Here is a 12,346-nt window from a genome sequence, read left to right on the forward strand (position 1 = left end):
CTCACACGCACACACACTTTAAGCATCACTCCGGTGTCCTTGGGCACCATGCATTTTTAATGTGCTGATGTTAGCGCTGTTAAATTGACCAATGCATGAAGTGGTTGGTTGGGAAAACATATCCATCAAACCCCCCCACCGCCCTCCCCCCACCACGTCTCCCCCACACCCCCTACTGGTCCCTGAAGATAGTGCGAGACAACATGGTCTGACATCTTTGCATGTTCACCTTTGTGCTTAAATTGCATGCCAGTGTCGCGCACCGGAAAATCGACAAGCTGTCAAGACCTGTGAGCTTGCAGATCGGCAATCTATGCATGCAATGCCGTGTGCATAATAAATCAAGCATGAGTGAGGACACTACAGTACCAGTAAGACGCCAGGGGGGCGAGAGGCGTGCACTGGCCATATATGGAGCGTGTCTTGAGTATACAGGGTTTGATGAGATCAGATCAACATATACGTATGGAATGTCAGAACAAGTCAGCTCCATATATGGAGATCTAATTGTATCATTGTATAAATGAGCGTGAGGATACAGAGAACAGTCCTTTCATGTTGTATGAATGAGTGTGAGGATACAACGGTAAACCGTAAACAGTTCGTTCAGGATTATGAAGCGGTCTCCATGAACCACAGCCATCTGTGGTGTTAAATGGCCCGGGCTGCCAGCTGTCAGGTTTCGCTATGAATTATTTTTTATTTATAATTAAGGGCCTTCTAGCTGTGAGGCGACAGCACACTACTGACTGTGCCCCCCCCCCCACCCTCTATGAATTATTTCCGACAATATGTCAAAATATGTCCCAGATATACGTGTGACTCCGATGCAATCATCGATGGGAAATCTTAAAACGCCACAACGCCACATGACGACGACAACTAAAGTTGTCAAATAATTTGTAGTGTAGTAAAAGTACAATATTTGCCTGTAGTGGAGTAGAAGTCTACTGGAAATTGGAAATACTCAAGTAAAGCACAAATAACATTTGCTTTGTACTCAAGTGCAGGACTTAACCCTGGTGAGACCCACATATACAGTAAGCCCTCCCTGGGTTTCTTTTCTCACCTGCAGTGCACACACTTCTCTTTTATTGATGTTACCCTTTTTTGTACTGTTTTTATAAACTGGAAAAATAGCAGATCTACAAGCTCATAGCGCGCCACCGAGTGGCGCGCTACGAGCTTGTAGGTCTGCTATTTTTCAATAGCTAAAGTATATAACGTAACGCTTAAAACACAAAAAGGGGGTTCCCGCCCCAAAATGGGTTCATCAAAATTAGAAGGCTTTCTGAACATGCAACGTTTTCCAAAACGACAGCAACTATTTAGCTACATTCTCCTCCTCCCATTGGCTCAGACCACCAGCCCCCCCGCCCCCAGGTTCTATCCCATGGCTCAGACCACCTCCACCTCCCCCAGTGCACCAAACCAGCACCCCCAGGTTCTCTCCAACGTTCCACTCGTTTGTTTCAAACTTTCTTCATCCATATTTTTGGTCCGTCTCACACAAAGCTCCTTTTATCCCCTCACGTTGCTGTTGTCGCTCCCTCGCCCGTCCACTGCTCGTTCCCTCTCTCTCTCTCTCTCTCCTCCCTTTGTTCTGCCTCTCATTAAATTTCTTCTCTCCGACGACCTTCACCGTCTCTCTCTCTCTCTCTCATTCTCAATTCTCCTGCAGCTCCCCCCATTTACGGTGTCTCTAAAGTGTATTGTCGTTCACACCGAATGGAGTTTTAACAACGCGCCCCTCTTTTATTGATGTGCTCTCTGTCTGTCTGTCTCTCCGTCTCTCTCTCTCTCTCTCTCTCTCTCTCTCTCTCTCTGCATCCGTCCCCAATTTGCTCTGTCAAGCTCAGTAAATGGTAAAATGGTAAATGGTGCATTTATATAGCGCCTTTATCCAAGGCCATGCAAGGCACCAACCAGCACATCGGGAGCAATTTGGGGTTCAGTGTCTTGCCCAAGGACACTTCGACATGTACAGTAGACAGGAGGAGCCGGGATTCGAACCACCGACCCATGGATCATTGGACGACCTGCTCTACCTCCTGAGCCACAGCCTCATTCTGTTAACTTCTCCAAAACTCCAGATATCCTACTGTACTGTACAGTATAATAACAAAGTATAACAAAAGGTGGCAGGGCATTTGAAATCCGGGATACCAAACTATGGAACCTATTAATTTAAGACTTGCACAATCTGTGTCATGTTTTAAATCCCTTCTAAAAACCCACCTTTACGTTAAGGCTCTTAATTCTCTTAATTACCTTTTGCATACCTTATTCTATTTTTGTGTGTATGCTTTCATGTTGTCCTTGCTGTCATTCAATGATATCTCGTTGTAGCTGTGACTACGTTGTTGTTGTTTTTACCCTGTTATGTAAAGCGCTTTGTGACTGTGTCTTGAAATGAGCTATATAAATACATTCATTATCATAATACAGAGCAGTTGGTTTTCCAACCCTTTCCAACCAATTGGCAATTAAGTCAACAACATCAAAGCACAACTGCATAAAAACAGCAGACCTACTACAAGCTCTACACGCTGAGATTGTAGATCTGCTATCTTTGGCGATTACTTTTTGCCTGCTGTAGGCTACTAACAAAACAAACACATTGTAGTTTTGTGTCGCACACATTGTGTAAAGCGACTGAAAAAAGACCATGGGTATAATTAAACACATGGTTCCCCAGCTGTGCACAGCAGAGATAACGCACTTACTGCTCCAGGTAGGAACTAAAAAACTGACTGAAGCTGAACATTCACAATTCACTTTGTATTCTCACACGTCTCCCCCCTTCTCCGCTCCCTCCTCCCGGTCGCTGCCCGCACAGAATACAAAACTCTGATGCTGGCATTCAAAGCAACCAAAGGCACGGCTCCCCCCATATCTTACAAGTATGATCGAACCCTACAAACCCCCCCCGCGCACTCAGATCAGCCAACGCGGAGAAACTGGAAGTATACCTTCATTAAAAACACCGGGACAACAACGCTCCACACGTCCCAAACTCTTCTCCCTTCTGGCTCCAAAACTATGGAATGCACTTCCCATATTACAATCAGAACTGCAGCCTCACTCCCCAATCTTCCACCGGCGTAGTCTGAAAACCCACCTCTTCAGACTCCGTCATGGCCCGTAGCACTAGCCCCTTAGATAGCACTTTATGTAGACTTACAAAGTATTTTAAACAGTTACGTAGACAGCACTAGAATTGCATTTTATGTAGTCATAGCACTTTATAGTACGCACGTATAATATTATATAGTATAGTATGTATAGTTTACATAGATACTCCACTGTTACGTTCATAGCTTACGCATGTTTCATGATAACTACTTTTTATATAATGTATGTGATGTATGCCATGCTTTTTGTTACTGCTTAATGTAAATCACTCTGGATTAAGAGCGTCTGCTAAATGCCTAAATTGTAATTGTTTTTAATGTGTTGACATATTTGTCTCCAGAGTTCTGTAGTCCCACAATGAAGGAGAGATAATCTCATCTCTCACTAGTCCACCTCCATCTCTGCAATGCCAGTCTAGCCTTAAAACCTATATTTATATGTTCGATATATCACTTTAGTGCAAAATATATAGGCTTTTCTAAACCAAGCCCTGTTGTTAGTCTACAGTTTAACAAAGTGATCCTCAGCCATTTTAATTTCAAGGACCCCCCAAATTAAATTAATATAAATTAGCCGGGACTAACTGGGACCCCAATCTGTTCATTTAATTTAACTCAGAGTGTAGGCTAGTCTATAAATCATATCATATAGTCTGCATGCATACATTATTAGGCTACTGTCTTGTATTAATCATCATGCCTGTCACTTCTCAGCCAGGGCCATCTGTCAATCAGTATGTCTGTCCATGCATTGTTTAGTTGACTCATTCAGGCCTGTTGTTTACGTACACACCATTTAGTCAACATATTCCTCTACATGTGTTCAGATAGCTATGATACTGAAAAATAATGGATTTTTTTTATTTTTTATGTACGGTAACTGCCCTTATAGCCTACAGTTTATTAAAAGTAATGCAACTGTTACTTAAAGGTTTGAATAAGCCATTGTGGACATGTTTGACAATTTGGTACAGGGGGGGTTTAAGACCACCTTTTAAATTTACTTTGATGTCTTTGTCCTGAACTGCATAAGAACCTAGTGAAAATGTCTGTATGTGGGTTTAGTCTCCTGAAGCCGTGAGGCTGAAGGATGGGACTCATGGCTCAGGCCACGATGCTATAGCCCACTCTGTACTTTGCAAATAAATCTGGACTCCGGAAGCCTCATCTGCCTGTCTTTTGCCTAAGTATTTAAGTCAAGTCTTTATGTCTGTTCATGGGCTATATAGAGGAGAGAAAGCACAGTCTTCTCTCCGTTAGCTCATTTACTTCACCATAACATGACATGAGCGTAATGTATACAAAGTGCTCTCATCATACAGTATGTTGCTCAGCAGTTTGTTCAAGTTGTGCTCAGAAGGTCGGGGTGTTTGTTTGCTCAGACCGGTGAAACATTAGAGGGAACATTGCCGTTCACTTCCTTCATTTCCGTTTGTATAGCTGTGTTATATTCATTGCAATAATAATGTGTGGCTGCCTGTCACAAGATGCCATACATGGCACACCTGTCTCTCATAGAGACAGGTCTAACTCTAACCTGTCTCTCATAGTATAGTCTGGACCTGTCTCTAACCTGTCTCTCATAGAGACAGGTCTACTCTGTCTCTCATAGCATAGTCTGGGACCTGTCTCTCATAGCAGTGTGCCTCCACATTATTCATTATTCATTCTTCATTATTCAGTAAGAGAAATATTTCACAGTTTTCCCCAAATGCCCTAGCTGTCCTCATCGTCCTCTGCTGACCCTACAGAACCCCCTGTTCTCTGTCTCTCTGTTCCATCCATCTCCCTCCATGATCTGACTCTTTGCCAAGGTAATTTAACTGGGTCATAAACAGCCCTGGATTAATCTACGTATAAATCGTCTGCACTTCACTCACTTGTAAATGAATATCCCCTCACAATATTCCCTCCATCTCTCTCTCTCTCTCTCTCTCTCTCTCTATCTCTCTCTCAGCTGAACTTATAGGATAGAGAGAGAGAGAGAGAGAGAGAAGGAGGAGGACTAAATGAGGACAAGAAGAAGAAGAAGAAGAAGAAGCCCTTACCCTTACGGGTCCATTTGGTTTCATTTTACTAAATACTATTTACTCTACACATTAGAGAATGTAGAATAATTGTTATTTTTGATCAACGTTCGCCGGTTATCTCTCCTATGGTACCAACATCAGTACAGCATGGAACTGTGGACAAAGTCTTACAGGTCTGAGGGGCTAAATCTCATCATGGAACTGTGGACAAAGTCTTACAGGTCTGAGGGGCTAAATCTCATCATGGAACTGTGGACAAAGTCTTACAGGTCTGAGGGGCTAAATCTCATCATGGAACTGTGGACAAAGTCTTACAGGTCTGAGGGGCTAAATCTCATCATGGAACTGTGGACAAAGTCTTACAGGTCTGAGGGGCTAAATCTCATCATGGAACTGCGGACAAAGTCTTATAGGTCTGAGGGGCTAAATCTCATCATGGAACTGTGGACAAAGTCTTACAGGTCTGAGGGGCTAAATCTCATCATGGAACTGTGGACAAAGTCTTACAGGTCTGAGGGGCTAAATCTCATCAAATGGCTCAAATGCCCAATAAATAAGTGAAGAGGGGTGAAAACCTGAGTCGGATCACTGAGTTCTGACTCTGCAATAATAATAATGTACGAATCATAAATCATACAATGCCATAAAGTGCATCTGGACACAAGAGCTTCTCTGCAGTAAAAGCATCAAGCTTGAAGAAGCTTGTTTTTGTTGCCTCGCTGACCTTGAGTCAAGTTCTGAACTTCTGAATCCTGCTCAAACTTTTAACTGTTTAACTTGCACTGTCAACCGAGGCCTTGTATTAAAAAATAAACACACGAATGATATCTCTCGCTTGTACAAGAAACAGTGATGCTACAGTATATATTTGCTGCTATACACACACACACACACACACACACACACACACACACACACACACACACACACACACACACACACACACACACACACACACACACACACACACACACACACACACACACACACACACACCTGCTGCTAAATGTAATAGATTTGTTATCTTGTATTCACTATTTGTATGATTATTTCTGAAAGCGCTGCGAGCTTGTACAAACCTGCAAACTTGTGATGTGACAATTAACTTGAAGTTTAAGGAAAACAACATTTCCGTAGACTGTGTGTGTTCCGTGTACGCATGCGTGCAAAAGATCTTCTGGAGGTACAAACAGAAGATCAGGTTGGAAAGGATTCCAAGCAGCAAGAATTCAAAGCTTGAACTTCTCTGAACGTAGATGAAATGACTGCTAAAGAGTCTATCAGTGAACAAAGAACTAGATGAAATGACTGTGAGACTAAAGAGTCTATCAGTGAACAGAGAACTAGATGAAATGACTAAAGAGTCCATCAGTGAACAGAGAACTAGATGAAATGACTGTGAGACTAAAGAGTCTATCAGTGAACAAAGAACTAGATGAAATGACTGTGAGACTAAAGAGTCCATCAGTGAACAGAGAACTAGATGAAATGACTAAAGAGTCCATCAGTGAACAGAGAACTAGATGAAATGACTAAAGAGTCCATCAGTGAACAGAGAACTAGATGAAATGACTAAAGAGTCCATCAGTGAACAAAGAACTAGATGAAATGACTGTGAGACTAAAGAGTCTATCAGTGAACAAAGAACTAGATGAAATGACTGTGAGACTAAAGAGTCCATCAGTGAACAGAGAACTAGATGAAATGACTAAAGAGTCCATCAGTGAACAGAGAACTAGATGAAATGACTAAAGAGTCCATCAGTGAACAGAGAACTAGATGAAATGACTAAAGAGTCCATCAGTGAACAGAGAACTAGATGAAATGACTAAAGAGTCCATCAGTGAACAAAGAACTAGATGAAATGACTGTGAGACTAAAGAGTCTATCAGTGAACAAAGAACTAGATGAAATGACTGTGAGACTAAAGAGTCCATCAGTGAACAGAGAACTAGATGAAATGACTAAAGAGTCCATCAGTGAACAGAGAACTAGATGAAATGACTAAAGAGTCCATCAGTGAACAGAGAACTAGATGAAATGACTAAAGAGTCCATCAGTGAACAGAGAACTAGATGAAATGACTAAAGAGTCCATCAGTGAACAGAGAACTGCCTAATGTACTTTCATATGCTGTCTTTGAAATAAAAGCGTACTTTTGTTTGTGGGGAACATCAAACACGTAACACTTTGTCCTCTGTGAATGAGCAATGAGCAAAAATATTAATTCAATGTCTATTATTCTATTATGTCATGCGAGAACAAAACTGCCGCTGGCTAGCCCTGAAAAAGAGATCCATTTAATTTGTCGACAAGCTATTGAATAACTGTGCTTTTTATGAACAGCCAAAAGTGGGAGTTACAGTAATTGAAATGGTCCTGCCATATCCCATAGCTTCAGCAGAACACACCGCTAAACACCAACGACCGTCGACCATGCTGTGACTCACTTGGCAGTTTTAGATCAAGGATGAAAGCAAGTCTAATCATGGAATTATAATAGAAGTGTGGACTTAAATAATACTAGTAAACTGTCATAACAAAATAAGAAGGAAAACAAAATGCCACGCTATAAAAGGGCATCTCAACATCCCGCTTTTCAAAAATATTGCTTCCATTTATCAATTTTGTGAAAAAGCAACAGAAATGCAACGATAATGTGATGAGTAACACATTTTCTTCCACAACACATTGTTACTTTATAGAACATTTATGTCATATTACGGTACGTAAATATCTTTTCCCCTAAAGATAACAGAATGTGTCACGAGAAAACCTTCAGAGAATAGTAGTTTCCTTTCCATTACTTTATACTTGACACTTATAATAACCACTTGAACCCCAGCATCCCTATTCCAACGGGGAAACATTCACCAACAACAGCTGATCTACAAGCTCACTGTGAGCTTGTAGATCAGCTATTTTTTTTTGCAAGGAGGTTTGGTGGTATGTCTTACTATAAGTATAGAGGTTCTAAACGTTTAATAGACGTTTAAACAACTGCTAATCAACGTCTAAGCTAAGCCTAGACCGCTAAAAAAACAATAATAGCCGAATATTGCTCAGTGGGTTTAAACTGAAGTGATATGGATAAATTCAAAATATTCCTCAGTCTTAACCGGCCACGTAGGTCGCTGACCCTAACCTCAGTCTTAACCGATCACGTAAAACCCAGCAGTACAGCACAGTAAGTACAAGAAATTACACAATTAAGGTCTGAAAGCCAGCGACGGTGAAGGCGTCCAACACATCGCCACTTACAGTACAGACTGTACAGAATGCACACAACAAACTCCTAATATGCCGAACGAGAGGGTGAAACGTTCAATACATTATCTCACCGTGCGCCGGGACAAGTCAAGAGGTCGATGTGTCATTTTGGCTCCGTTTACCATAATGGAGCCGAAATACAGCAACAATTATAACATGCAGTCTGTACTGTATGTGGCCAGGCAGGGCAGACCATTATTGAGCAATTATGCCGTCACTCGCTTTGCATTAACACCACGTATGTGACTGTATAATGTTATGCGTTCTCGTCACGTACTTTTATGTCTGCATCAAGGATCTCATTCTCCCCACGCACGGTGCACGGTCAAACACCTCTGGAGAAAGTCTATATTTTTAATGGACACAGGCCGGGTTGCTGTGGCTGTCTGCACTTAACGCAATCATGCAAAGAGCATTCACTATGAGCGTCTGTGACTGCAACAACAATATGCTCTGTGCATTTGCTCGTCGATTGTCTTTTAATGCCGAGTACAAGTCCCAAAACACAGTGCTCTTTGGTACAAGGGTGACAACGGGTCAAATGCTGTTTAAAGGAATAGTTGAGGCACAGCATTATGGAGGAGGCCACCCTTGACAATTTAAAACTTTCGCTCGACGCTCGAAGTCCGCACTGGATTACACTGAGAGCTGTTTTGGAGTTAACACTGTAAACGGAGGAATGCGTGGAGACACTGGACTAACATCTGAGCCACTTCGTTGGTCACTCACATGGTCTCGTGGAGACACTGGACTAACATCTAAGCCGCCGGTCACTCACATGGTCTCGTGGAGACACTGGACAACATCTGTAAATGGAGGAATGCGTGGAGACACTGGACTAACATCTAAGCCGTATGGTCACTCACATGGTCTCGTCGTTGTGGAACTCCAGCTTCCCGCTGACCGCCTCGTAGTCCTCGCCGCCGCGCGCCGTGCCGTCCACCGTGCGGTACGGCACGGCCACCAGGCCGCGGGCGCCAGACGTCCTCTGGACCTTCACCTCCATCACGCCCACGCTCTCGCTCACCCGCTCGCTCTCGCACTCAAAGGTGAAGATACCTGGAGTGAGAGAGAGAGATAGAAACACACAGAGAGAGAGAGAGAAACAGACAGACAGACAGACAGACAGAGGGGGAGACAGACAGACAGACAGACAGACAGACAGACAGACAGACAGACAGACAGACAGACAGACAGACAGACAGACAGACAGAGGGGGTGACAGAGGGGGTGACAGACAGACAGAGGGGGTGACAGACAGACAGACAGACAGACAGACAGAGGGGGTGACAGGTTACGTTGATGAACACTCACGCGGCCACTCACTCACTGAATGTCTCCAAGCTAAAATACCTCAAGAGGATGAGATTGTGAGCGACAATTACATTGTGTTACATTACTCTACCACCTACTCACTCTAGATAAGTGCACGGCAACAGGCAGTGGACCGTATGAAACACTCAACTCCCTCGCCTCTCTCTCTCTCTGTCTGTCTTAACCATCCCAAACCAGTGGAATGATTCACCCCCTTCAACATGCAACTACTTGCAACCTTTTATCCCCAATGGCCGTTGCAAAGAGTTGCATTGGTTTGCGGTTGATCCTTCAAACTGTTTTGTTGCAAGGAGTTGCATGGAGAGTCATTGGTGCGGTTTGGGCTTCAGATGGATGGCACCATTTCTGTTCTATTGGTTCTGTGTCTCAGAGGAGGGCTGTGGGCAGTTCAGAGGTGGTAGCATAAGCACACCTAATCTCTGCCAGCCGTTCACTCACTCTAAGTCTACGAGCCTCGGTTTAATTTCCATGTTATCAGAGCTATTGTTGTGAGCACAGTGAGTGTTAGCATTAGCTCATACTACCCTTACCCCTCGTCGGAAACAGAGCTATGCGATTGTTATTCATTGTTATTCATTATTATTTACTTAATTACTTATTCATGCAATAACAAATGCGCATTTTCCAGGGGGGGGGGGGGGGGGCATCTTGCTACAGGCACAGCTGCAGCAAGCTGGCTAGCGACCGGGAGCCACGCTTTACGGTAAATATTAGCGAGACAATTATGAAAAAAAGCCCCAAACCACGTTAAAAGGCGTTTTTGGGAGTTCAATAAAATTAAAAGCGTTCCACGCGGTGGGTGAGCGGTGGCTGAGCTCATTCTCTCTCTGTAGGCGTCACGTGACATCGTCCCGTTATTACCTGCGTGGTCGTCGTCGTAGATGGTCACGGTGGCCGTGTGGGCGTCGCCCAGCACCGCTTTGGGGGAGGAGCTAGAGTCCATGGGGGCGGGCTCGGGATAGCCGACCACGCGCGGGTTACTGAGGTGGACGTAGAATACTCGTCCTCCTCAAAGATGTCGTCGTCAATCACGCAACCGTGATCTCTGGAGAGAGAGAGAGAGAGAGAGGGAGAGGAGAGAGAGAGAGAGAGAGAGAGAGAGAGAGAGAGAGAGAGAGAGAGAGAAGAGAGAGAGAGAGAGAGAGAGAGAGAGAGTGAGATGAGAGAGAGAGAGAGAGAGAAGAGAGAGAGAGAGGGAGAGGGAGAGAGAGAGAGAGAGAGAGAGGGAGGGGGAGAGAGAGAGAGAGAGAGAGAGGGAGGGGGAGAGAGAGAGAGAGACAGAGAGAGAGAGAGAGAGAGAGAGGGAGAGAGAGAGAGACAGAGAGAGAGAGAGAGAGAGAGAGAGAGAGAGAGAGAGAGAGAAGGAAGGGGGTGCACAGGTATTTGTACTCGAGTATGTAATTTTTTTGTACTTTTACTTCTACTACTTCACTACATTTCAGAGGCAAATATTGTACTTTTACTCCACTACAATGATTTGAAAACTTTAGTTACTTTGTAGAGTTTAATTATAATTACAAAAATACATTAACCACTTCAGCCCTGTATTGATCGGCCATTTGAAAATAGCCCGATCTACAAGTCTGCATAATGAGTACTTTAAGTATACAATTTGATACCAATACTTTAGTACTTTTACTCAAGTAATTTTTGAATATCATACTTTTACCTGTGACAGAGTAATTCTACCCCCCGGTCCTCCCCGTCTCAAATTCCATTAAAATTGCAAATCTCTATTTTTTCAAAGATACGTAGATAGAAATATACTGTACTGTGTAGCGAATATTAGAGCCTCTACAAGGCCTAAATACCTGTAGGCAACATGCACCTAATTCCATTAAAATAGCAATATCAATGTCTCTGTTGTTTTCTTCAAAGATGGATGGAAATGTACTGTGTATAGCTAATATTAGAGGCACAACAACATGCACAAATGCATCGATCATATCTCTGTGCATAAATTACAAAATAGTGATATCTGATTTTTCTAAACGCGAGCGGCGTGTTATTTTCATTCCATTAATCCATATTCTTCTCATTTGCCTGTGCATGTTCATTGACGTGTGTGGTGTGTGCGTGTGCGGTGTGTGCGTGTGCGGTGTGTGCGTGTGCGGTGTGTGCGTGTGTGGTGTGCGTGTGCGGTGTGTGCGTGTGCGGTGTGTGCGTGTGCGGTGTGTGCGTGTGTGGTGTGCGTGTGTGGTGTGCGTGTGCGGTGTGCGGTGTGCGTGTGCGTGCGTGTGTTGACTGCCCAGAAGAGTGGGCGGCGGAGGGGCGGGGGTGCGCAGCCCGGAATAGTGTAGAAGAAACGAGTGCTTTGCAGTTCTGTATACATTGCAGTATTGGTACTTTTACTTAAGTAACACATGTGAGTACTTTTTCCACCGCTGGGTATATCTACGATGTCATAGGAACCCTTTGAGAATTCCTCACCTTCTTCCAGGCTTTGAAACAATTAATCAATTTTGACCCGAGATCTGGATTCTAAAAATGTCTTCTACATCCTGACAGTTTTCTGAAAAAGCTATGTTTCTGTGTCAGTCGTTCTTCGATTTTTCAAAAAATAGCAGACCTACAAGC

General features: G+C 43.6%; 1 pseudogene across 1 annotated transcript in view; it reads right to left on the reverse strand.

Annotated features, from left to right (window-relative positions):
- LOC308335680 (sodium/calcium exchanger 3-like) overlaps positions 1 to 12,346 on the reverse strand; it is a 146,794-nt pseudogene that overhangs the window by 45,853 nt on the left and 88,595 nt on the right. The window contains exons 12-13 of the transcript XR_013966254.1: positions 10,631 to 10,814; positions 9,301 to 9,493 (exon numbers count right to left, since the gene is read on the reverse strand). The product of XR_013966254.1 is annotated as a sodium/calcium exchanger 3-like (transcript). The remainder of the gene's footprint in view (positions 1 to 9,300; positions 9,494 to 10,630; positions 10,815 to 12,346) is intronic.

This window comes from Protomyctophum bolini (assembly GCF_963924005.1).
Source record: "Protomyctophum bolini genome assembly, chromosome: 20".
NCBI classification, from domain to species: Eukaryota; Metazoa; Chordata; class Actinopteri; order Myctophiformes; family Myctophidae; genus Protomyctophum; species Protomyctophum bolini.